The sequence below is a fragment of the Antechinus flavipes genome, chromosome 2 (assembly GCF_016432865.1).
Source record: "Antechinus flavipes isolate AdamAnt ecotype Samford, QLD, Australia chromosome 2, AdamAnt_v2, whole genome shotgun sequence".
NCBI lineage: Eukaryota > Metazoa > Chordata > Mammalia > Dasyuromorphia > Dasyuridae > Antechinus > Antechinus flavipes.
Window position 1 is genome coordinate 114,318,022 of NC_067399.1, and position 26,544 is coordinate 114,344,565.

General features: G+C 36.5%; 2 long non-coding RNA genes across 2 annotated transcripts; both read right to left on the reverse strand.

Annotated features, from left to right (window-relative positions):
* Window positions 1-541: 541 nt before the first annotated feature.
* On the reverse strand, window positions 542-26,380 carry LOC127548139 (uncharacterized). Its single transcript, XR_007950324.1, has 2 exons — window positions 26,238-26,380; window positions 542-731 (listed from the first exon to the last, which is right to left on the reverse strand). It is a non-coding gene; the product is annotated as an uncharacterized LOC127548139 (long non-coding RNA).
* LOC127548140 (uncharacterized) lies at window positions 12,457-22,586 on the reverse strand. The gene is made up of 2 exons (XR_007950325.1): window positions 21,180-22,586; window positions 12,457-18,218 (listed from the first exon to the last, which is right to left on the reverse strand). It is a non-coding gene; the product is annotated as an uncharacterized LOC127548140 (long non-coding RNA).
* Window positions 26,381-26,544: the final 164 nt, after the last annotated feature.

Here is a 26,544-nt window from a genome sequence, read left to right on the forward strand (position 1 = left end):
TACTAGATCACACCAAGGTGGAGGGATAGCACACTGAATGACAAAGACAGAATCCAAAACTATCTTGACAGACTAGACAGCACTGAATTGAATCTTGTAAAATTTAGGAATGCTAAATTCCTAATTTGTCCTAATGAGTCCACATTCTGAAATGCAGATTAAAAAACTGCATTACAAAAGCCAAAAATCCCTGGAATAAGGAGATGATAGTCCCTCTGCATTCTATCACCATCATTAAACCTCTAGAACATTGGGATCAGTTCTGGGTACCATAGTTTAAGAAGTCCTTTGTTAATTTAGGAAACTTCTAGAAGAGGACACTTTGGGGAAACATCTGAAATGGCAAAAACTGCAAAGCAGGACTATTAGATCAGCTTAATTTTTGGTCTTATCTGAAGATCACTGGAGTTGAAGAAGGAAATAACTCCACAAATTACTTCAGTATCTTTGGCAAGAAAACCCCCAATGGGATCACAAAGAGTCAAACACCCCCCCCCCCCCGCAAAAAAAAAAAAAAGGCTGAACAACAGAGATCACAGAGTTATCATAATTATAAGCCTTTCATCTCTAAAATTATTGGGTTTTGGGGCTTTAAGGAGAGGCCCTTGGCATAATGGAAAGAATACCAGATTTTACATCAAAGAATCTCACTTCAAATTCCAGTTCTGTTACTGATCACTTGAATAATTGCAGTCCAGTCACTTCATCATTCTGGGCCTCAATTTCCTCATCTGTAAAATGAATACATTGGACTAGGTCTCTAGGGTTCTTCCCAACTTTAAATCTGCAAGTTTTTAAATTGAAAAAAATCATCCTCCAGTACCATAGAAACTGGGAAAATATGGAGCAAAATCACAGACACATTTCCCTGACAACAAGATGACTTATGATTCATGAAAAATAAACATGCCTAGATAATGCATTGGGGATGGATTGATTAATAATAGAAAAGTCTTTACAGGTCTATGCAGATTGTGGTACTTGTTGGAACATCTATCTGAATGTTCTCAGATGGATATCTTTGGGAGATTAATTCATGCCTGGGAATAACAATTAGCATGTACTCTTCAATACTTAAAAAATGAAATTTCCCACTCATGGTAAGCTGTTAAGATCATAATTATTTCCTTGGATTCTTGCCCTCTATATTTTAGAAAACAATTTTTAAGGAGGTAAACCACACATACTGTACTCATATATACCCCAAAATAAATAATTTCACCATTCAATAAGAATTCCTTCATTGTTTTTTTTTTTGATAACTCTATCAATAATGATTCCAAGTGAAGTAAAATTCTATATGATTCCAATGACATCAGGTTCTTGTTTTTGTCAGAGAATGCCTTAATATTATTGGTATGTATTCTCAAACACTTGGATGAATTAGATGCCAGTTAATTTCTGCTTCCATTCTATGAAAAGAAGAGAAAATCATTTTTCCTGGGCAAAGAGACCCTAGAATTGTGGAGCAGGTTTAAAGCTGAAAAGGAATAATTCTTGTAAGATGGAGCAAGGAAAGTCATCTTGAGGGCCAAAAGAATAAGTTGAATATAGTAGGGACTTAAATGTTAGATGGATTGAATTTGTTGATGAAAGGCTGTATAAATTTGCCACCATTTATTTCTGGGACAGAAATAGCTCTACTTCTTTCAGATTACAATTTGAGTACTATGGAGATAAGAATCAAGATAGAAATTTAGCTTGATGAGCTAAGTCAACCTGGTGCCTTAAGACATCTGACAGTGGTTTGAACTAAGGCTGAATTTAACATTGAGTGGAAATACTAGAAACAGATATTATATGAGGTAGCTGGTGGTGCAGTGGATAGAATACTAGGTCTGGAGTCAGAAAGACCTGAGTTCAAATCCAGCCTCAAAGTGTGACCCTAGACTAGAACTTCAGTCTCCTCAACTAGAGAACAGGTAGGATTGTTTTGAGAATCTTCCCTCTTCTATGCTTCAAACTCTATCTTCACCTATTTTCTCCTCCAGTTACAGGGGACAACTTCCCTCTTCTATGCTTCAAACTCTATCTTCAACTATTTTCTCCTCCAGTTACAGGGGACAAATGTACCTGTGTCCTGTGCCTTTAATCCTATTCCACTTCTCATCCTCCCATTTCCTCTTGGATCTTGCTTCATCCATCATCTCCTCATTTATTTATCTTTAATCTTTCTTCCACACCTCTTATCCACCAGATAACCCTCCTCATTTTCTCCTCTCATATACTTCAAAACTTTTAGAGGGAATAATGTACTTAATGCTTCCCTATTCTTAACCATTCACATTTCAACCTCTTGAAAACTCTCTAAGGTCATCACTGACCTTGTAATTCACAAAACCAGTTGCCTCTTTTCAAGTCTCATCTTTCTTGACATTTTCAAAGATTTGCTGTGAATTATCATGTCTTCTTCATTGATGCATGGGGGGAAAGTGCTAGATTTGTGGCCATTTGGTGAAGTCATTTAACCTTCCTGGCTCAGTTTCCTCATCTGTAAAATTAGAGGCTTGGATTAGATCATCTCTGAGGCCTCTTCCATCTTTAAATCTGTGATTCAATATTGGTTGACCTGCAACATTAATCTTTCTTGGTCCTTCTACATCTAGGAACATCCCTTCTCACTAGTTCTCCTCTTGCTCTCTAAGTTGATAGCTCTTATGGCTCTGCATTTGACCCTCTTCTTCCCATCTGTCCCTTGACAAGTTCACCTACCTCCTGGCTTCATTTTGTTTTTCTCTATTTTAGGGATTCCATAAGTGTAGTGAATTCCTTGTGAGAAACTTCCTCGTCCTACCAACTCCTCTGCAATTGAGGGTTTAAAGAATTGTTTAGGGTCACTGAGAAATGAAGTAATTTGTCCTGAGTCATATGTTGTTCATCTTTTATTTTCAATTTTTAAATTTTTGTGTGTGTGTTTTGAGGCAACTGAGGGGTTAAGTGACTTGCCCAAGGTCACATAACTGTAAGTGCTAAGTGTCTGAGGCCAGTTTGAACCAGATCCTCCTAAATTCAGGGTTGGTACTCTTATCCCACGTGCCTTTTAGCTGCCCTCATCCTTCATTTTTAAAGATCAATGATATCCTAATGTTGGAATTAGAGCACAGTATGTTCAGCTATGGTTGATCAGTCCAATTAAAGTTTGAAAAGCACAAGTGGTCCATTAGAACATTTAGAGTGGAAGTAGCTCTGCATTTGCACAGTTGATGTTTCTTTTGTTCTCCTATGATTCTGCTTTGCTCATGGAGTACAGTGTCTCCTTACTGTCAAGCCATCCTGGATGATCCTGGGTCAGATTTCTATGTCAGGCAGTCAATATTAAAGATCTGCAAAGAGTGTCCTTATACCACTTCTTCTGACCCCATATAAGCATTTACCTTTTGCAAGTTCTCCATATAATAGTTTTTGGGGGGTAAGTGTGTGTTTAGCATTAGAATTTCATGCCAACTTATTGGCATTATGCTCTCTGCACTAGAATTAGAATGCCTGGCACTTAAACTCTAGATAAGACCTCATGTTTGGTGCCTTATTTTGTCAGGTAATCTTCAGGATCTTCTGGAAACAACTCAAGTGGATAACATTCAATTTTCTGGCATGGTGCTGATAGACAGCAGTGTAGTCAGCACAAGGGCCCTGGAGACCTTCACCTTGATATGCAGCCTAATGCTTCTTCTCTCCCATGGTTTCTTTTGGCATCTACCAAATGCTGAGCCAGCTCTGGTGATGCATATGTCAACCTCATGATTTATGTGGGACAGCCCTGGAGAGTGTACTGCCAGGGTAAGTGAAATTATCCAAACATTCAGAATTTCTCCATTTATTGTGACCAGTGGTCCCACATATGGATGGTGACTTACTGACTGGTGGAGAGCCTCTGAGACATACAGACAGTATTTGTCAGTGGCAGAACTTGAAAGGCTTGACTTCAAAAGTATTATCTCATTTCTAAAACATCATACTGCCTCATGTAAAATGGATGTCCAGGAGACATCTTAAACTTACCATATCTAAAACTAGACATGTTATCTTTCCCCCTAAACCCTTTCCTCTTCTAAATTTTCTGTATTTGTTAAAGGCACCCCATCCTGGTCTCCCAAGTTTACAATTTCAGTATTTTTTTCTTACTCCTCAGTCTTATATCCCAAGTACATAATCATTGCCCAAATCTTGCTGTCTCTATCTCTACAACATAACTTGAATCTAGTAAATCCTTTCCACTCACACAGCTACCACCTTAGTTCAGGCCCTTAATGTCTCAATAATCTCAATAATGTAGATTATTACAGCAATCTACTAATTGGTCTCTCTACCTCAAATCACTTGAGTCCATCCTGAAAACTATATTCATAACCGACCATGTCACTCATTTACTCAGTCAACTTTAGGGACTTCAATTTGTTTTTAAAATATGAATTCTTCTGTTTAGCTTCTAAAGCTCTTAAAAAAACTCACCCTAATTTATCTTTTTGTCCTCACTATATCTGTCCCCTTCCTTCACTGTGATCTGGTCTCTATTCCTCACACATGATTCATTCCCCACCTCCTTTTAATTGCACTAGTCAACAGCTTAGCAAGTAGTCAAGAGTCTAGGCATGTGCTAGAACCCCACTACATATTTACATGGTATAGGTTTATATATGTACTTGTCTCCTGCATTGGAATGAATGTTTCTTGTAAGTAGGGATTGTTTCATTCATTGTATTTGTATCCATAGTACCTGGCATATAGTACATGCATAATTTTTAACTTGTTAATTGATTGACTAATTGATTGCTTTAGATATCACAAGAGATGAATCTCAAGTTGACACCACTTGCTATTCAAGTTAGTATTATATCACCTATATCCTATAAGATAAAATGTAGCCTTATTATTACTGTTACTTATGCCCTCTTGAGAATGTTTCTTATGGGAAAATGTCCCCTTCCCCCCAATGGTGGCTATAGTAATATGAGAAAAATACAAATATGGGCCTTTGAGTATTTCTAAAGTATAGCAGATGACATCAGGGTTTATATCTATGTACTATGACTCTCTATAAGGTGACTTTATTTCCTTAACTAAAACCTAGGACACCTGACTTGAAAAATGATTTTTTAAAATTGATGAACAGTTAATAATCATGTACCTTCGTACATAAGCTAGGTCTTATAGATTAGCACCCACAACACCATGTTCTTGAGCTTAATGACTTGGATTTAATAACAGTGAGATCTGTTACTGTCCTCAAACTGATGCTATGCCCAGCACTCGAACAATATTGTGTGAACAATATTTCATCTATCATTTGTGCCTTTGTAAAGACTGACTGTCCATCATGCCTGGAATACACTTACTTATAATTTTCACATCTTAGAATTCCTGGCTCAGTTCAAATGCTAGTTCCCAATTATTAGTGCCCCCTTGCCAAATCATTAAATCCTCTTTTTTTCCTTCAAATTTTGAAGTTCCTTTTCTAGGATTTATTTTTCTACAAGATCTCTCATATACACTCCTCTTCTGACATTACCGCCATTCTAATGAAGGCCCTCATCACTGGACTATTCCAATAGTCTGCTTGTGGGTCTGCTTACCTCAGGTCTTTCCCCACTTCAATCACACCAGTGATTTTCCTAAAACACAGATCTGACCTTGCCACTCTCCCACTTCATAAACTCCAATTGCTCCCTATTACCTCCAGGGTCAAATACAAATGCTCTGCTTAGTATTCAAAGGCCCTTCAACACATATCTCCCTGCCACTTTTCCAGTCTTCTTACACCTTATTCCCCAAAAGGTACTCTTCTATCTAGGGACACTGGCCTCCTGGCTTCTCCACCAATAAAATGCTCTATCTTAGCCCCAGACATTTTTCCTGGCTGTTCTCCCTGCCTGGAATGTTCTTCCTTAATTAAGCCTGCTGAATTCCTTAACTCCCTTTAAGTCCCAATTAAAATCCCATCATTTATAGGAAATTTTTCCTAATTTTTCCTACCCTTACCTCTCTCTGTTAATTATTTCTTTTTTATTCTGTATATAGCTTGCTTTGTATATATTTGTTTACATATTGTATCCCCAATGCCCAGCATAATGCCTGGCACATAGGAGGATCCTAAATGTTTATTCATTGATTTATAGCCAATCATATTTCTCTTTCTGTCTCTTTGACCATCTATCTATCTATCTATCTATCTAGCTATCTAGCAAGCTAGCTTTCCAACTCAAAGTCATCCTAAAGCAGGGGTTCTTGACCTGGAGTTCATGAACTTGGAAAGAAAAAATTACATTATCATTTTCACTCACCTCTAACTGAAATTTAGCTTTTCCTCCTAAAAGGAATGAAGGCAATAAAACATTATTCTGAGAAAGAAGGTTCACAGGTTTCATTAGACTGCCAAAGAAGTCCATGACACAAAAAAGGGCTAGGAGCCCCTGTCCTAGATTCTTCCCTTTCCTTCACACCAGTATATGATCAGTTCCCACATCTTGCTGATTCTAGCTCCACAACATATTTTATATTTACCCATTTTCTCTATCTCATGCCTATCACCTTCCTCTGGCCTTTATCACTTTTCACCAAGACTGTTATAATCCTAATTGAACTCACAACTAACAGTGTCTTTTTTCTCTAAATCTCAAAAAATCTTCTGCCACTCAAATCTGATCACATCACTATTCTCCTCAAAAAGGTTATTCAAGTCCTCTATGGCTTTTAGAATAAAATTACAAACTCTTTAGCTTGCCATTCAAAGCCTTTCATGATCTAGCTCTAGCTGATTTTCTATTTCAAACACTTTGCATTCCAGCCAAACTCACCTAATTGTTGTTCCCTTAACTTGGCATTCCATCTCTCTATGCTCCTTATCTTTACATAAAGCATTGTCTAGAATAAATAATAATAATATCCCAAATTTATAATAATAAATAATAATATTAAATTTCAAATTAAACCCTTTCTTGCATTTGCTTCTTGGCTTCCTTTACAGATCAGCTCATGGGGCACCTTCTCTGATAAGCTTTTCTAATTTTCCCAGTAGTCATTATTTCCATAATTCATACTTTATGATTTCATAATTTACTTATCTCTAGACCATAGAATTTAAGTTCCCTGAGGGCTGAGACTTTTTCATTTTGTTCTTGCATCTTAAATATTTCATACGGTGTTTTTATGAGGTATAAATAGGAAATGTAAAGCATTTTGATCACTGTATGAAATCAGACCACATCATAATAGAAATAAAGTGAGAATGGTTGAAAGCATCAGACAATGTCTCCTAGTCCTCTGTTTACTGGATCATTTCAACAGTTGCATTCCAGCAGGAGATTCCACTAGCTAGTCAATGTAATGGCGGTGAAAGGAATTGTCTTTAGGTAGGATAAAAAGGGGAATTAATTTACTGATCTTCCAAATTCCCACATTGATGAGAAGATAACAGTACTAAATATGAAAGCCTGGAAGATTTGAGTTTCTGAAAGTGAATTAATTCTGGCTGGCTGATTGATAATCAAAGAGTAGAACTACAGATGGGGTCTCATGAGTGACAGTATTTTTTTTTTAAATCTCCCTAACTTAGATTCCAGGGAGGAAAAATTGTAATTGTCCTATGGGGATCTAACTCCAGGTATAGAAAGTCGGAAAATGTGAGGAGGGAGGAAAGAGATAATATAGTACCTACCCGAAGAAGTCTAAGCCTTGAGTTTTAGAAGGTATTATGTAGGATTCTGGAAAAGAAGAATTCACTGAAATGTCAAAGGGTTTTCTAATGGCTATTCTAATTTCAGTTCCCTTTTAAGGTGACCTGATGAACTATTTGAATCTTCTTTTTGTTGTAGTGTCTGCCATAAATTCCTATGTCTTGCATTTGTCTGTGGAATAAAAAAGGGCTCTCATACCTAATCTGCATGTGCTACTACTTATTCAGGAGCTGGCAACCCCTTTCACCCACATTTGGGGAAAACTACATACAAACTATACCATGAAAATATTAAGTGATTTCTCCCAGATATCTGCAGGTAGAGCTAGTAGGCCAAAAATAAATAAATAAAATATCCAGTCTGTATGAGTTCAGGGTCTTGGGAAACCTTGGATATTAGTTCCAAATGAAAGAGAAAATAACAAAGGCTTCGGAATTCTGTTCAAGGTAGTGACTGATTATGATTATAAAGTAATGATGATCAAATATGCCTTCACCTCTTAACCAAAAAAATAGTATAGGAAAGGTAGAAGTAACATATAGTTTCATCAAGCCAATGTGTTCATTTGCTTTCCCTAATTGGAGTTAGTTGTTTTGTAGGAGAGAGGATAGAAGGGACTGGGAAGAGACAGTAAAAGAAAATCATCACCATTTTTAAAAGAAAGAAAACTAAGTATACACATATGAAAAAGAAAACAGAAAAGATAAGAGTAATACTTATACTATGTGGTAACTTTAAAAGTGGGAAATTTTGAAAAAGTACAGAATTGATGGCAAAATTTTTTGGAAGGAAACTGAACTTTCTTATATACATTTTGAAATGAGAAGTGACTCCCCCTCCTCCCCGCTCCAATTTTCCCTAGTTGACTACAGGTTTGTATATTGTACCCCTTGGATAATGTGAAATTACACTGTAAAGATTAGTAATTCTGGACCAAAACTTTATCACCTAAACTAAGGACTGAAGTATTGAGGAAAAAAAAGGACTAATCACCTACTGTCTGAGAAAATATAACAAATACTCTCAAGACAAAGCAGCTAAAAGACAAAATAGGAGAGGTTCCAACATGCTGTTAATCGAGAGTGGCAAAAGAGTAGAGTGAATGAAATTTTAGATTAATTAACTGACTTGTCTAGAGTCACACAGTAAGTGTTTGAGAAGTGGATTTGAACTCAGCCTTCCTGATTCCAAGCCAAGCACTCTATCCACCATACCACCAAACACGTTTCACAAGGCTTCCTGCTATCTCTGTTTTAAGGGTAACTCATACAAAGAACATTCACGTGATGTTCAGAAGAAGGAATACAAGGACACTCTCACTTTGAAACTGATTGCTTGGCATGAGATATGCTGGCAAAGACTGGGGCATGGCATGCCCCCATCACAGGAAGATGTATTCTATGAGTGAAGGAGAATTGCAGTAGCCCAAAAGAAATGTGAGATGATCAAATTTAGAGACATTTCCACCCAGATGTTCATGTGTGTCTGACCTGTGGCTGAGCTTTATGTGTTCATATTGGTCTGATCAGCCACAATTGGACACACTATACGTAGTGATGTCATTTTCATCCTCTTCAAGAACAAAGGAAATGCTGCAAAAGTTTTGAAGCTATATAAAGTAAGGATTAGGGATAAAAAGCAGTCCTCTGGCAAGGAGTTTATAGTTACCAGAGGTTTCTTCCTTGACATATCTCTGAGAGTGTAGGTTTATGTGTGCTGGAGGGATGGAGAAGTAGAAGAGCTAACATTGTCTCCAGTTTTCAAAAATGGACACCATTCCTTCCCTCTGCACCGAATTAAACCAGAGGCAGCTTGGGAAAATAAGTGATCAATGATGGCTCTGGAGTCAAAAGACATAGACTCTCACTCTAATTCTGGTGTTTTCCACATGGACAATAACAGACAAGTCACTAAGCATCTCTGGGCTACAAAGAGATAGACTAGATCAGTGGTTCTCAAACTTTTGTTTTCAGTATCTTTATCCTATTAAAAATTATTGATGATATTTCCAAAGCGTTTTTGTTTATCTGGATTATATTTATAGACATTTACCATATTGGAAATAAAAACTATTTTTGAATCTGTAGACTCTCTAAAAGGATTTCAGAGATCCCCAGAATTCTCTAGACCATACTTTGAGAACCACTGGACTAGGATGATCTTTGAAGGTTCTTTCAGCTCTAAATCCATCTGGATACTATGAGATAGATCATGTACAAAGAGCAGCTCTTCCTTCACCGCCACCCCATCTCACATCATTCAGATATCTTTCTTTACTATTTCTCCTCTATTCCATTCTCAGATGACATAACAATTTTCTCCTTGCTAAGTTCAGCCCCTTTATATGTATCCTTGATCCCCTCCTTACTTCTCCAGAAAATTGTCACCACTATCCTTCCTACTTTCTCACCTTCAGTCTTTCTCTATTTACTGACTTCTTCCTTGTTCCCTACAAATACACTCATAGGCACCCCATCCTTGAAACACAAACCTCATTTGATCCTACTATCCTGGCAGCTATCATCCTCTATCTCTTCTCCCCTTCTTAGCTCAATTCCTCAAGAAAACTATCCATATATCTGGAGCCTCCACTTTTTCTCTCACTCACTTCTATACATCTAGCTTCCAATTTCATCATTTAATTAATGACAACTTTCTCCAAAGTTACCATTTTATCCCCAATTATATGTTAAAACAACTTTAATCTTTTTTTTAAATTTTGAGTTCCAAATTCTCTTTTTCCTCTAATTTTCCCCCTCCCCAGCTGCCATTGAGAAGGCAAGCAATTTGATATCGGTTATACATGTATAGTAATTTAAAATTTTCTACGTAAATCATTGTGAAAGAAAACACAAATTTAAAAAAAGAAAAGAAAAATAGAGTGCAGTTTCTTTGATCTGTCTTTAGGCTTTTACCAGTTCTTTCTGTGGATTTGGACAATGCCTTTCATCAAAAGTCCTACAGAATTGTCTTGTATCATTGTATTGTGGAGAATAGCTAAGCTATCCATAGTAGATCATCAGATAATATTGCTAATTACTATATATATATATATATATATATATGTATACACACACACACACACACACACACACACACGATGTTCTTCTGGTTCTGCTTATTTCACTTTTTATTAGTTCATGTAAGTCTTTTCATGGTTTTCTGAGGGCATTCTGGTCATCATTTCTTAAAGCATAGTATTCTGTTACAGCAACTTCCTGATGGATATCCCTTTTACTTTTCAATTCTTTGCCACTATTAAAAGAGCTGCTATAAATATTTTTGTACAGGTAGGTCCTTTTTCTTTTTTATTCCTTTGGGATACAAATCTAGTAATGTGGTCAGAGGGTATGCATGGTTTTATAGTCCTTTGGCCATAGTTGCAAATTGTTCTCCAGAGTGGTACAACTTCACTAATAATATATTGGTTTTAATTTTCTCACATACCCTCCAACATGTTATTTTCTTCTCATAGTAGCCATTTTGACAGGTATGAAGTAATAGATCAGAGTTATTTTAATCTGCATTTCTTTCATCAATAGTGATTTGGATAATTTTTTTCCATGACTATTTATTCATGTTATATAAACTGTTCTAAGAAACCCACATGTGCATAAATGTTTGTGGTAGCCCTTTTTGTAGGAGCAAGAAACTGGAAACTGGGTGGATACCCATCAATTGAAGAATGGCTGAATAAGTTATTGTATATGAATGTTATAGAATATTATTGTTCTATAAGAAACAATCAGTAGGATGATTTTAGAGAAGCCTGGAGAGACCTACATGAACTGATGCTAAATGAAATGAACAGATATACACAGCAACAACAAGATTATATGATGATCATTTCTTATAGATGTGACTCTTTCCAACAGTGACATGATTGAGGCCAGTTCCAATAATCTTGTGATGAAGAGAGACATCTACACCCAGAGAAAGGACTGTGAGAAATGAGTGTGGACCACAACATAGCATTTTCACTCTTTTTGTTGTTGTTTGCTTACATTTTGTTTTCTTTGTCATTTCTTTCTTTTTTGATCTGATTTTTCTTGTGCAGCAAGACAATTTTATGAATATGTATACATATATTGGATAACATGTATTGTATTACTTGCTATCTAGAGAAGGGGGTGAGGGAAAGGAGGGGAAAATTTGGAACATAAAGTTTTGCAAGAGTCAATGTCGAAAAATTATTCATGCTTATGTTTTGAAAATAAAAAGCTTTAATTTAAAAAAAGAAAAAAAAACTGTTCTCCTGACTCTATTTACTTCAATCTGCTTCAGTTAATTTAAGGCTTCCTGGGATTCTATGAAATTATCTCCTTCATAAATTCATACAGCATAATAATATTCTATTACATTCATTTATCATACTTTGATCAGCCATTCTCAAATTGGTGGGCACTGCCTCAATTTCCAATTGTTTGCTACCATAAAAAGCTGCTATAAATATTGTTGTGCATCCCTAGTTTGTTTTGCTTAGACCTAAGCTTTTTGGATTCTTTAGGTGGCACAGTGGATAATGTGCTGAGCCTGAGTCAGAAAGACTCATCTCCCAATTTCAAATCTGGCCTTAGACAATTACTAGTTGTGTTTCCCTTAGCAAGTCACTTCACTCTGTTTGCCTCAGTTTCTCATCTGCAAAATGAGCTGTCAAGACATTCCAGTATCTTTAAAAAAGAAAACTCCAAAAGAATCACAAAGCAGTCAGACACAATTGAAAAAGACTGGAAAACAAATCCCCTCCTTAATCTATCATTCCTCTTATTCCTCCCTCTTCCTTCTATTTTCTTCATTTCTCTTGTTGAATGTGCCTAAATATATATGTGTGTTTTTTCCTTTGATTAATTCAAATGGGAAGTTCAAGTGTCACATGCTCCCCACTCCTCCTTCATCCTTGTTTGTACAGATTTCTACTTGCATATACCCTGATGAAATGAGATTTATCCTTCATCTCTCTCACCTGTATTCCTCTTCTCCTCCTTTTCAATTTTTCTTTTAAGATCAAGACAAAAATAGCATAATTCTTGGGTCTTCTAATTAGACTCCTTCTATGACTCCTGATGATGGAGTTCAGAAGGGACAAATAGCATCTTCCTGTATTAGAACATAGAAATTATCACACAGCTAGTGTCTGAGAGTGGGTCAAGTGTCTCACATTTACCTTTTAATATTTCTCATGATTTTTGTGCTTGCACTTCAAATTCTTATGCAGCTCTGGTCTTTTTATCAGGAATGCATTGATGTCCTCCATTTTCTTAAAGATGTCTTCTTCCCCCATAAGATTATACTCAGTTTTACCGGTTAAGTTATTCTTAGTTGTGAGCTTATATTCTTTTGTTTTCTGAAATATATCATTCTAAACTTCCTATTCCTTGTGTTCCTCCAACTATTTCATTTCATGATTTCACCAGCTCTCATGGTTTCAACTCTATCTCTATAGATGATTGTCTGATCTATTTGTTCAGCTTTAACTTCTCTTCTAAACTCCAGTCTTACTTCTCCAGCCTATGTAACATCTTGAACTGGACATTGCATAGACATCTTAAATTCAATATATCTAACACTGAACTCATTATTCTTTCCCTTATATCCACTCCTTTTCCGAACTCTATTACTATCAAATGTGCCACTTTTTCTCAATTACCCAGGCACCTAAACTAGGCATCATCCTCAACTCTTTAATCTCAACCAACATATTCAATCAGTGGCCAAGTCTTCTTGTTCCTACCTTCATAACATCTTTCCTATATGATCCTTTTTCTCTTCTTCCAACCTCACTCCTAACTACATATGCAACAGCCTGATGATTGGTCTCCTTGCCGTTAAGTCTTTCTCCACTCCAATCTTTTACTGGGCTATCAAAATGCGTTTCCTAAATTCAGGTTTGACCATATCACCCTCTACCCAATTTAACACATTTCAGCAGCTTCTATTGACTACATATCATATACTGTTTGGCTTTTAAAGCTCTTTTATATCCTAGGCATCTCCTACTTTTTCAAGTCTTGATACAAAGTTATTACAGTGTTTTGCCATTTCCTTCTCCAGTAGAATAAGACAAATAGAGGTTAAGTCACTTGCCTAAGGTTGTACAACAAGTAATTGTGTGAGGCTAGATTTGAACTTAGGTCTTCTTTAAGCCAAGCCTAACATTCAATTCACTGGGCCATCTAGCTGCCCCCAATATACCTTATTCTCCTTCATATATTCTGTGATCCAATGACACTTGCATTCTTACTCTTCCTAGTATACGATCCACTATCTTCTAACTCCAAGCATTTTTACTGGCTGTTCCTAAAATATAGAATGCTCTCCCTCCTCTTATCTACCTCCTAGATTCTTGGGTTTCCTTCATGTCTTAAAGTCTTACCTTCTACAATAAGCCTTTTCCAGTCCTTCTTAAACTTGGCACCTTTCCTCTGAGATTATCCTCAATGTGTATGTGTATATGTGTGTGTTTGTGTGCATACATGTGTAATTTGTACATAATAGTTTTAATGTTATCTTCCTCCATTAAATTGGGAGCTTCTTGAGAGCAGAAACTTGGGGGGGGGGAGGGAAGAGGTGGCTTTCTTTGTATTTTCAGCACTTTGCACAGGGTTTTAAGTACATAGTAGACACTTAAGAGACACTATTTGTCTGACTGAAGTTTGAGTAGTAGTTATAAATTGTGAGTAATCTTGACTGTGGTCCCTCAATACTTGAATTTTTTCTTTCTGGATGATTGGAGTATTTTTTCTTTGATCTGAACAATCTGGATTTGGGGAGTTTTCTTTTTTGAGGTTCCTTTTAGGAGGTGACTAATGGATTCTTTCTATTTATACTTTGTCCTCTGGTTCTAAGAGATAAGAACAATTTTCTTTTATGATTTTTTAAAATGTAGTATCTAGACTTTTTTTGGTTATGGCTTTTAGGTAATCTAATGATTTTTAAATTATCTTTTCTTGATGTGTTTTCCATATCTTTGCTTCGATTTTGCTATGAGATGTTTTACATCTTCTTTTATTTTTTTTCAGTCTTCTAACTTTAATGCTTCTTGTTGTCTCATGGAGTCATTGGCTTCCATTTGATCCACTGTCGTTTTTAGGAAATTTGTTGGTTGGTTAGGTTTTTGCATCTTTTGTGCCATCTGTTCAATTTCTTTCCAATCCTTTCTGTTATAACTCTCATTTCTTTTTTTATAATATTTCCCCCCAATTATATGTTAAGATAATTTTTTTACCTTTTTTTTTTTTTTCCTGCTGAGACAATTGAGATTAAGTGACTTGCCCAGGATCACACAGCTAGGAAGTGTTAAGTGTCTGAGACCAGATTTGAACTCAGGTACTCCTGACTTCAGGGCTGGTGCTCTATCTACTGTGCCACCTAGCTGCCCTTTAGCATTCATTTTTACAAGATTTTGAGTTCCAAATTTTTCTCCTTTCCTCACTTTTTGCATGTATTATCATATAAAACATATTTCCATATTAGTTACAGTTGTAAAAGAAAAAATAAATCAAAAGGGGGAAAAACAAAAAATAACAAAGTGAAAATAAATATGCATCAATATACATTCAGAGTCCATAATTCTTTAATTGGATATGGATAGTATTTTCCTTTGTGAGCCCTTTGTGTTATAAAGAGCTGAGTCACAATATTCCTGATACAATATATAATGTTTTCCTAGTTCTACACATTTTACTTTGCATTGGTTCACACAAGTCTCTCCAGATTTCTCTGAAATTTGCCTATTTATCATTTTTTATTGCAAAATAGTTTTCCATTATATTCAAACACCACACATTATTTAGCAATTGCCCAATTAATGAGCATCTCCTTAGTTTTTCAAGATTTTGCCACTATGAAAAGGGCTACTATAAATATTTTTGCACACATAGGTCCTTTTCCCCTTTTTAATGATCTCTTTGAGATATAGACCTAGGAATGATATTTCTGAATCAAAGGAGGGTGCAATTTGGTTTCCCTTTGAGCATGGGGAACTGCTCTATAGAACAGTTGGATCAGTTTACAACTCCACCAACAATGCAATAGCATCCCAATTTTCCACATCCTTTCCAACATTTATCATTTTCCTTTTTTGGATATTAATCAATCTGATAGGTGTGAAAACTTCATCTGAAACTGCCTATTCATATCCTTTTACTTTTTATCTATTGGGAAATTGCTTATAATTTTGGCTCAGTTCTCTATATATTGGAGAAATGAGGCCTTTATCTGAGACACTTTCTATAAAGATTGTTTCCCAACTTTTTGATTTTCTTCTAAACTTGGTTTTGTTTGTACAATTAATTTAACATGTACAAAATTATCTATTTTATATTTCATAATGCTTTCTATTTCTGACTATTCTTTGCTCTTCTAATTTCTTTATTTTCCCCCTTTATATTGAACTCATGTGCCCATTTGGACCTTATCTTGGTAGACTGTGTAAGATGTTGATATATATCTAGTTTGTGTCTATTGTTTTTCAGTTTTCCCACAGGTTTTTGTCAAATAGTGTGTCCTTATCCCAAAAGCCAGAGTTTTAGGTTTATCAAACACAAGGCTACTATAATCTAATACTAGATAGTTTTTATTGTTTCTCAGCTTTCTGCTTTCCTTCTAATCTTGGTTGTATTAGCTTTGTTTGTACAAAAAGTTTTTATTTTAATATGATCAAAATTCTGTATTTTATATTTTATGTATTCTTTACTCTTATTGGGTCATGATTTCTTCCTTTCCCCATAGATGGGACAGGTAGACTATCCCTTGGATATATTTACACACACGCACACATATACACATGCATGAATATATATATATATATCTATAATCACATACATATATTTATTCATATACATCTATGTAATATTATTTTACACTTGTTTGTCTTCCCTTTCTTTGAAGGTGGATAACATCATCCTTCTTAGGTTCAAATCTTTCCATATTTTCCTAAATCCATCAATTCATCATTGCCTATACCATAGTAATATTCCAACCTTATACTATTTAATTGTTTTAGTCTAAAACAATATTAACTAATATGGCTGACATATAGTAGAGTTTCCCTAATTTTTCTCTTTTGATTGAATCTATTTTAACTTTAACTTTGTCTGAGATGAATGATTATTACCCTTACTTTTTCCCCAATAAATTCTACTCCTGATCATTATTATGTTTCTGTGTATCTTTTCTTTCCTGTTCCTGCGACTCCTCTACTTTACTTCTACCCACTACCTTACCCTGCTATTACTTTACCTATCCTACCTCTAAGGATCCTTCTCTTGTTTTTTCCTCCTAATTTTTTTTTTTTTTAAGTTGAGGTAATTAGGGTTAAGTGACTTGCCCAGAGTCACATAGCCAGGACGTAAGTGACTGAGGCAGATTTGAACTCAGATTCTCCTGACTTCAGGGCTGATGCTCTATCTACTATATCAACTAGTTGCCCCCAGTTGCACTTTTTAAGGAGTTGTTTTCTTTAGTAGACTTTTGTATCTCTTTTTCCATTTGGCCAATTCTATTCTTTTAAGCAATTTTGCTTTCTTTTTCCAATCTTTTTTTTCATAATTCTCTCACATCAGTCTTATTTTCCCCTCAATTTTTCTTCTACCTTTCTTATGTGATTTTTAAATGTCTTTCTAAGATCTCCTATGAACTCCTTCTGGGCTTGAGACCACTTCCCATTTTTCTTTGGGTTTTGCCAGTAGTTATTTTGACATTATTTTGACATTATCCTTTTCTGAGTTTGTCTTTATCTTTCTTGTTATCATAATCATTTTCTATGATTAGATTCTTTTGGGGGCTTTCTTTTGTTTTTTGGGGAGGATCTTTTTCTTTTAAATTTGAGCTCTGCTCCCAGAGTAGAAAGAGTACTCTCAATCTTCTTGTGCTAGGGAATGCAGGCCCTGGCTATTTATCTGGTACTGCACTAAATTTGCCCTGAGGCCCATGGGGGAACCCTCATGTCTGGTACTATACTGAGGAAGTAGGGTGGGGGGGGGGGGGGGTTTGGCTGAAGTTGCTGGAGGTCATAAAGGTCTGATAGCTTATCTACTGCTGAGCTGGGATCCTACAGTTGGTATCTGATATGTGCTGAGGCCTTAAGGTGTTTCTGTGTTTTCCCCAGGATAAAATGAAGCACACAGAGGTCTAGATAGCTAGCAGCTGCTTGTTTACCCAAGGCTACACTGAAGTACTGTAGCTTGCTCTTTGCTTAAGGGTTAGTATGTTTGTCCACAGCTATTGTGACTCACAATAGAGGTTCTTAGAGCTGGAGTCTTAACTGTTCCCCTATTTTGAGGCATATGATGGGAATGGAGGTTCCAATTGAAGTTTATCCCCTCCACTGCACTGGGGCTCTGGATCTTCCACTGTTTTGCTGAGGTGGGATTTGCTACCGAGAGTCTTCTGGTCCTGAACTGCACTCTTCTTTTAGCCAAATAAGACAGACCTTTTCTGCCCATTTTCCAAGTTTTGGGGGTTCAAAGATTGTTTCACTTTGTCTTTTTGCTGGTTTTGCTGTCCCATGATTTGCTGAAGGGAGCGGAGTATTGCAGCATTTTATGACTGGAGGTAAATAAAGGAGAATTACAGTGATTTACTACTTACTCCATCATCTTGGCTCCCATCTCTTTTCTGATTTTTTTTTCTCTAGCACTAACTTGATTAAAAAAACCAAAAACTCTTGCTTTATTTCTTCTAGAAATTCTATTGAATATGTGCCCAAGTTATGCTTTTCTTAAGGCTTTATTTGTATATGTCTTGGAGTCATTCTTTTAGTTTTATGTTTTGAACTTCTCTGTCATGTTTTTTATGGTAGGATTGTTTTTTTCTTCTAGCCTACTGACTTCAGACTTTTCATTTTTTCATTTTTTCATTTTCCCACTACTAAAAGGAATGGATGGGTTGCTCTCTTGGGGTACTGATTATTGTGTTATTCTAAGATTTCAGGAATAACTCAGATTGGGGACCTACAAGCTTTCAATGATCTCAAAGTGGTTTGATCTAGGATAAAATCTGATTTCTACCCTCCTGGTCAGAACTCTGGAAGTTCCTGATCTAGGGACTGTATCCGTTTAGTTTCTAGTGTGCTTAGAATTAGTTTACCACCAGGATGCCAAAAATCTGCTAGCGTAGAGTAACAGAACTGGTCTGATAGTCTTGCGGTGGTAATTCCACTGAAGTATTTCCATTGGGTTGGAAGTTAGACTACTGGGGACCAAGCCACACAGCAGCAGTTTACCGCTAAACTTGTTCTTTACTCAGGACACATCCTAGTGCCTAATGCAACTGCTCCTTTTAGAATGCTACACTTACGTATCACTCCCTGGATCTTTGATCCAAATCTGGGTAGAAAGAGCTATTAGTTTTCACCTATTCCTAAACTCTGAACAAATTTTAAGTCCTTCTAGGCTAGATTTATACCTCTTCTTTCTTTGGTACAAAGTCTCTTTCTGTGCTGGAATGTTTTGCATAGCCTTTACTCATCAGATCCTGTCTCTAGTTTCCACAAACTTATCTCCCAAGATTGGCTGAAAAAATTACTGTGATTTCTGTTGGATTTTCTTATCAGGATTCAATCTGGTATGTTTTCTATATCTGTTTAGAGGAACTGGGGTAGGGGTAAAGAGGTAGCCTCACAGTATTTCTTTCTTCTACTTTATCATCTTGGCTCTGTCTCCCTCTCTAGTCTACTTTATTCCTCTCAATACACTCAAAAATTTAGTGACACTGATCCTCTTGCAGTCCCTCAACCACATCACTCCCTCTTACCTCTCTTTGTTCTATTTCTTCACCTCTAATTCTTAGTTCTTCTAGCTTTCTTCATGGATGAACTCAGTTCTTGCCTTTTATGGGAAGCTTTCCCCAGAAAACACTTTTCCTTCCCTTTCCACATTACACATTAAGACTTTTGAGACACAATATCCACATTGGTTTGTTGTCCTTTGTTCTTAAAGGGAACCAAAATGACATGACTGTCAAGTTAGATCTATGGCTAATCAGATCAATATGAGCCTAAAAGAGTATCTCCTGGGAGGATAAAAGGTTCCCCTATTGACCCTTTGCTTTCTATAATTCTCTCATTATAGGTGCAACTATTAATAGGCTAAATCCTTGTCCAGATACCCAATTTATGTTTAAGGAAAGGTTCCTGGGCCAGGCAGAGACGGGGGAAAATTAACTTCTTTATAAGTTCAGGTGCTTAAAATAACATGTAAAACAAAAGCTTTATTGAATACAATGGGGAAAGAAGAAAAAGAGATCTGATATAAAACTCAGGCATACATATTAACTGAGTCTATCTTCTACAGGAGTAGTGCAGCACTGAGTAGTAAAGAGATATAAGTTTATTAAGGAGGAAGGTGTGCTCCTACTGAAAGGGAGAATATGTTCGGGTCCCTCTGAGAGGGGTTCTTTTACTGATTTTAAATGATCTTCCTGGAGCTGATTCATTTGCATATCAGGAATCAGGGCAAAATATTTTGGGGGTATATATTTATCAAGGAGAAAAAAACTTGGCTGGATATTCTCTTTACATGATAAGGAGACCAAAAATAATCAGAATATGGGTAGGAAGCAGAGCCCTTTCATTACACATTGTCTTTATAGAAGCAAGTTTCTCTGTTTCCCCCAACATTAGGCAAAACATGTTACACCTACTATGAGAATGGGGCTCCCATTGGTCAGACCTTCACTGCATATGTATTATTTACATGTTCACTAATTAGAATGTATAGTCCAAGAACAGACACCTTTTGTATTCCCAGCACTTAGAACTAAGTGGCACACAGTAAAAAAAGAATGGCCTGATGGACAGACTGAGGCACACCATCTTAACTTTGAAAGCTGGGAACTCATCCTGATCATGGGATTTGTATGCTGACCCATTGTATGCTATTATTTTGTTTGCTTTAATTTCATCTTATTGGTAATGAGAGCTTGAGTATCCAGTCATATATGGTTGCCTCATTACAGCCTTTTGAGGGTAGAATGTAGAATGAGAATGAGAACAGTAGAATGAGAATTTTAAAAATCCTCTGGTTCAAAGGATCTTTGCAATCATGTCTAGTAGGCTGACTATTCTAAATACATTTCCCTTTCCTATAACCCAATGCTCAGTAAATTTACTAACTTGCTAGTAAAACCCCAACATCTCCAGGCCTCTGACAATAGAAGGGGGTTACTAATCAGATGTGCCTAAGTGGGTCTTAGTGACTATAGCCTTCCTATATAACCCAAGTTTCTTTCCTATTTTGTTACTAACACAGTGATTGAGCTGTAGACTCTTGTAGAATATCAGGTTATCTCTTCTGCTCCATCTTTGGAAGTTAGCTCTTGGCCCCAAAGCTGCCTTGGTAGGGGAAATGAAGACCAAGTTCTCTCCCTATGTTACCAGTCCCTATGTCTTTTCTCCATTAAAATATTCCAAATGAGATTTGATAAGTCTGCAAAACCACAGCAGCAGCCTGAGAAATATTTTAAAAGATGACTCATCTAATGATTAAACCTCTATGCTTTAATATTTACCTTCATGAGTTGCTGTGGAAGAAAACTTCCAATACTTGTAGTCAACTTTAGTCTTCTCCAAACTTGAATAATCAAAGCTTTTCAGGTTAGCTTTTCAAGCTAGCAATTGGTACTGACATCATGGCCTTTGATAACCTAGGCTGGTCTGCATACCATAAGAATAAGACATAAATGGACACAACGGAAAGTTGAACAAACTGATAGAACTGTCAGGATTCCTGACATAGTTTGTAACATTCATGCTCCCCTTTCTGTAATTGGGACTTTTGGCTTTTTCATATTTCAAGATCACTGGCAATAGCTTAGCCATCTTCTCTGTTCTTTCCAGTTGCTAGGAAACAGTTTTGTCTTACACCTCTTTATAGTCATAAATCCTGCCATGTACTTGATGTTAATTGGTAAGTAAATTTGGTGGAAGGGTATCATATATCAACTTTTGTATTAACAGACTCAATTCACTCTTCTAAGTTTCCTCTTAGAATTAACATTACAAGTATCTTGAACTAATCAAGATTTCTATTGACCCTTTGGACTCTGCCACCATGCCTCAACTACCTTATCTTGAAAGTCCCCTCAATGCCTTTGCTCTCCTGGCTCTGGAGTTTCCCTCAAGGAATTTTTCCCAGAATCTTTGAAGAAAGGAGGAGGCCATTCACCCTTCCTCTTCATCATCTTCTGACTTGTCTAATCTTTATACTCTCTCCTGAGTTCTCTCAACCCTTTTAACTTTGTCATTTTGAGACATCCTACATCCCTATTGTCCTCTTCTCTCATTAATGAGTTTCTCCAAGAACCTCCACTTTGAGGAAAGGCTCAGGTAAATCATGTCTTATTCCTCCTCAGGCTCTGGTTCTCAATTTAGCCAAGATGAATTTTCAGTTTTCTTTTATGTGTTATTGTCCACCATTATATTTCCTCAAAGGCACTGGTTGTCTCTCTTTTGGGATTGTATTTTTATTCCCAGAATCAAGCAAAATTAACTTTCTTTGAACATAATCCTTAATGTTTGCTAACTTGACAAAGTGAATATACATGGGTTTTGAAAGGTAACTTATGATGCCACATCAGCACCACAGGTTATACTTAGATAACTTCTCGTGCTTATTCAACAAACATTAAACATCTACCCATATCTACACAGTGTATATATGTGAGTGCTTTTTGTTTTTTGATGCCCAAATATGCCAAGATATTCACTTACAACATACATTTAAATTAGGGTTAGGAAATTTTTTGGTAAAGTTTTATTATTGTTTTGGTACTCTGAAATAGCTTGCTCCTCAGAACAGCAAATCAAATAAGGAGGCAAACATCCACTGTCAGGCACTGACCGGGATACAAAGACAAAAGACATTTCTGCCCTTAAGGAGCTTGCTTACGTTCTAATGAGGGAAACCATACCCACCCTAGCCCCACATCCCCACACTCCCCCTCAGCCCCATCAATAGAAATCTTTAAGTAAACACCAGATAGGTGATCACTTGGAAATTTAGAGATTGTGGCTTCAGCAAAGTATTGGTTAAGATGAACTCAGGTCATTTTCAGATATATGGGACTATGATTCTATGATAAACGATAAATTTCACATAGCACAGGTGGGAAGGTCATTTAATATCTCTGACAAAGTTTTCTCATCTGTAGAATGGGAATAGCACTTACTTCCCAAGGCTGTTGGGAGGATGAAAGTTAACTATAAAATGTAAACCTTAAGTGTTACATGATTTTTATTATTACTGCCAACTTTAGTTTACTATTCAAACTATGTACTCCTTTTATCAATGTAATTCTTGATGTCTTCTCAATGGTACTACAATACTACTGAACTATAAGAAATGATGACTTGGGTTCTTTTTAGGGGAAAAAACAACAACATGGATAGACTTGCTGGAAATAATGGAGAGTGAAATAAGCAGAACCAAGAGAATAGTGTATATAATAACATCAATACTGTTTAACAACTGTGAATTATTGTGAATATGATACTCAAATCAACTACAAAAGACCCATGAAAAAAGATGCTATCCATCTTGTGAACTCTTATTGAAAGTATGCTACATCCCTATTGTCCTTTTCTCTCATTAATGAGTTTCTCCAAGAACCTCCACTTTTAGGAAAGGCTCAGGTAAATCATGTCTTATTCCTCCTCAGGCTCTGGTTCTCAATTTAGCCAAGATGAATTTTCAGTTTTCTTTTATGTGTTATTGTCCACCATTATATTTCCTCAAAGGCACTGGTTGTCTCTCTTTTGGGATTGTATTTTTATTCCCAGAATCAAGCAAAATTAACTTTCTTTGAACATAGTCCTTAATGTTTGCTAACTTGACAAAGTGAATATACATGGGTTAAATTTTACAAATATACACACATCTGTTTAATAATAGCCTTTTCTAGGGCAAGATAAGAGTGGAAGGGAGGGAAAAAAGTGTAAAGCAGAACAAAAAATTCAGAAGGAAACAGAAAAACAGGAGAGCTTTTAAAACAACGCATAGTATTTATTACATAATTTATTTTTTATTTTTAAGTAAACAGTCTGAAATGGAATCATGGTTTCATATTAAATCCTCTGTGTTGTGCTATTTAAATGAAAATTTTATCTTTTGTATTTAAGTTCAAAACGAATAAAAAATTTAAAATAAAAGATAGTCCCTATTTCTTTCAATTTTCACATTTAAGAAAAACTCCTTTACAAATTACTACTCTTTTCAAGATCCACTTAAGGTTAACATTTTTTTGGAAAATGAACTGAAGGAAATCAAGACCATATATGTAAATTTGAAAAAACAGATATGTCTTAATAAACAGTGTGATATACAGTAAAGTCTTAGGAGTCTGATTTGGATTTTAGACCTTGCCTATGTCACTAATTTCTTGTGTGAATAACCAACCAAATATTCTAAGGTTCAATTCCCTTATATATAAAATGAGGGGGTTGGAGTAGATCAGTGTGTCAAACTCAAACTAGAAATGGGAGCCAGTTTTAAAAATAATTGCTTCTGAAGTAGAAAATTCTGAAATACTTTTTTACAAAAAACAAAACAAAACAAAAACAAAAAAACCTACTGAATTATGATTTAGAATCTTATTTTTACTTAATGCTATGAAGGATATATCTATCATTTAGCAAAAAATCAGCTCACTGAAGTTTTCTTTTAAAGCAGGAGTTTTTAACTTGGGTTGTAGGAACTTGTTTTGTTCCTTCTTTAAATATTGATATCTAGATTTCAATATAATTCATCTGTACTGTAAGCCTATGCATTTTAAAACATTATTCTGAGTAAAGGTCTTCAACAGACTAAAAATGACCATAACACACAAAAAAAGTTGGAAAAACTCCTGCTTTATATTAACAATTTTTAAAAGGATAAAAAGCCTTCACAGTTTAATGCAATATTATTCAGTGGGTAACACCTGTGACTCTAGTAACCCCATTTGGCGATTTCTTGGCAAAGATAACTGGCATGATTTATTGTAGCTTATTTTACATTTGAGGAAATAGAGGCAAGGTGACTTCTCCACGACACACAGATTTTAAATGAGCCTTCCAGAACCTGATCCTCCATCCACTATACCTCACCTGACCCTCTTTGAGCTACTGCCTGACATAAAAAGGATTCCTATAAGGAGAATTTTGCAAGTCTAATGGTCAGGCTAAACAAGTCTTTTAAAATCTTCATGTTGTAGTCATAAATAAAACACTAGATTAGATCAAGAACAAACTTTTCCCCAAAGTGGAACCCTGGATAATTGAATTTGTGATCTGGCAACCTATCTCCAAATGGAGAACAGGTAATCAGACAACTAAATCATAGTGGCATTTCTTTTACTTATGTTCTACTCAGAATCCTACCACTTAGCACAATTTTTAAAATAACACATATATACTTTTGTGCAATCTACTTTTTTCTTCCTAAATCTTTTTTTTTTTTTTTAACTTCCTTTCACTTTGTAGTAAAATACTGTTGGGTTATTTGCAAGAATATATGTTGAATTAGCAGGTGGAAAAAATAATAGGATAAATTAGAGAGTATTGATTTTTCTTCTTATTAGGGTAAGCAGGAAAAAAATCCATTAGTCCACCAATCTCCAGTGATGCAATTTCTCCATGTTTTGCAAGGACTGAATGGAAAGAATTATAGTTCTCAATAGATTGCAAATGAGGGGATAAATTATGATACCCTGTTATCGTCCTGTATTTGGTGTAAAACCCCACATCATGTATCACATCACCCTCCCACTTGAGTGTTTCAGTGGGATTTTCTCAATGTCTCTGCTAAAGTTTCGAAAATATCTTAAACTATTCAAATTACCTAGGAATGTTGTAGCAGATAGATCATACATTGTAATGAGCACAACTAAATGTGATTTGGAGGTTAAGAAGAGAAGGCTTATTTTGCGTGATTGCAATAATGCTTATATATACCCAGGTAATTAATTTTGCTGAATGAACGGGATACTCGAAAGAAAATATAAGCGTTGAGAGGGCAGGAGCATTTGAAGATCGCTCCATGATAAGAATCCAATCTGATTTCTCTCACCTTTTCGTTGAGTCATTTACTCTCCTCATTAAGGTTACAACCTAAACAGTCTATACGATAGTCCCTGTCTCGATTATTCTCCTAGACCCACGGGACAGTCAGCTCCTTCCAGCCCTTCTCCCTATTCCCCTCTTTCCATTTAGAAGCAGACACAATAATCGACTTCACCTTTGACCCCAGGGCTTCCTAAATCTGTCCCGCATCTTTAGGAGTAGTAGCAGAGTAGCCAAGTCCATAGGGGAAGAAGTGAAAATAGGAGCGGGTATGGGGGTCAGAGCTCAGAAGGAAGAAAGGCAGGAGGAGGGAATTCAAATTAGAATGGGATTTTCTCAGGTTCCTCAGAGAGCGATAAGCCAGATTCTGGACCCTTTTCATTCAGTGTTACCCTAGGACAGGGGCGGCCGAGAAGAGGCCCTCCACCGAGGAGCCGCTTTAGCCGTTACTTCTAACCGTCCGAACAGTTCACCGGTCTCGGGCTCTTCCGGGACGGGGAGGAAAGAAGGAGGACTTTTTCTCCACTTACCTCCGCACCAAGAAAAGGGCAATTTGACCCGCAACTAAAATGGCGGGGAGAGCTCCAAACTCGACAAGAGCGTCTGTGACACTCGTTCTCTTCCACGGGTTCCTCCCCATTTCACCCACCCAGCCCCGACCCAGCCACCTTGCGCCCGGAAATGACGTGGCCCCAGCGGCGGTTCCTCCGCTGCATGATGGGAGAATGTGTGGAGTGGGAGGGGGGAATCTCCGCGGAGGAGGAGGAGGCGGCGGCGGCGGCGGCGGCGGCGGCGGCGGCAGCGGCAAGCGGAGGGTAGCGGGATGGGGGCACCACG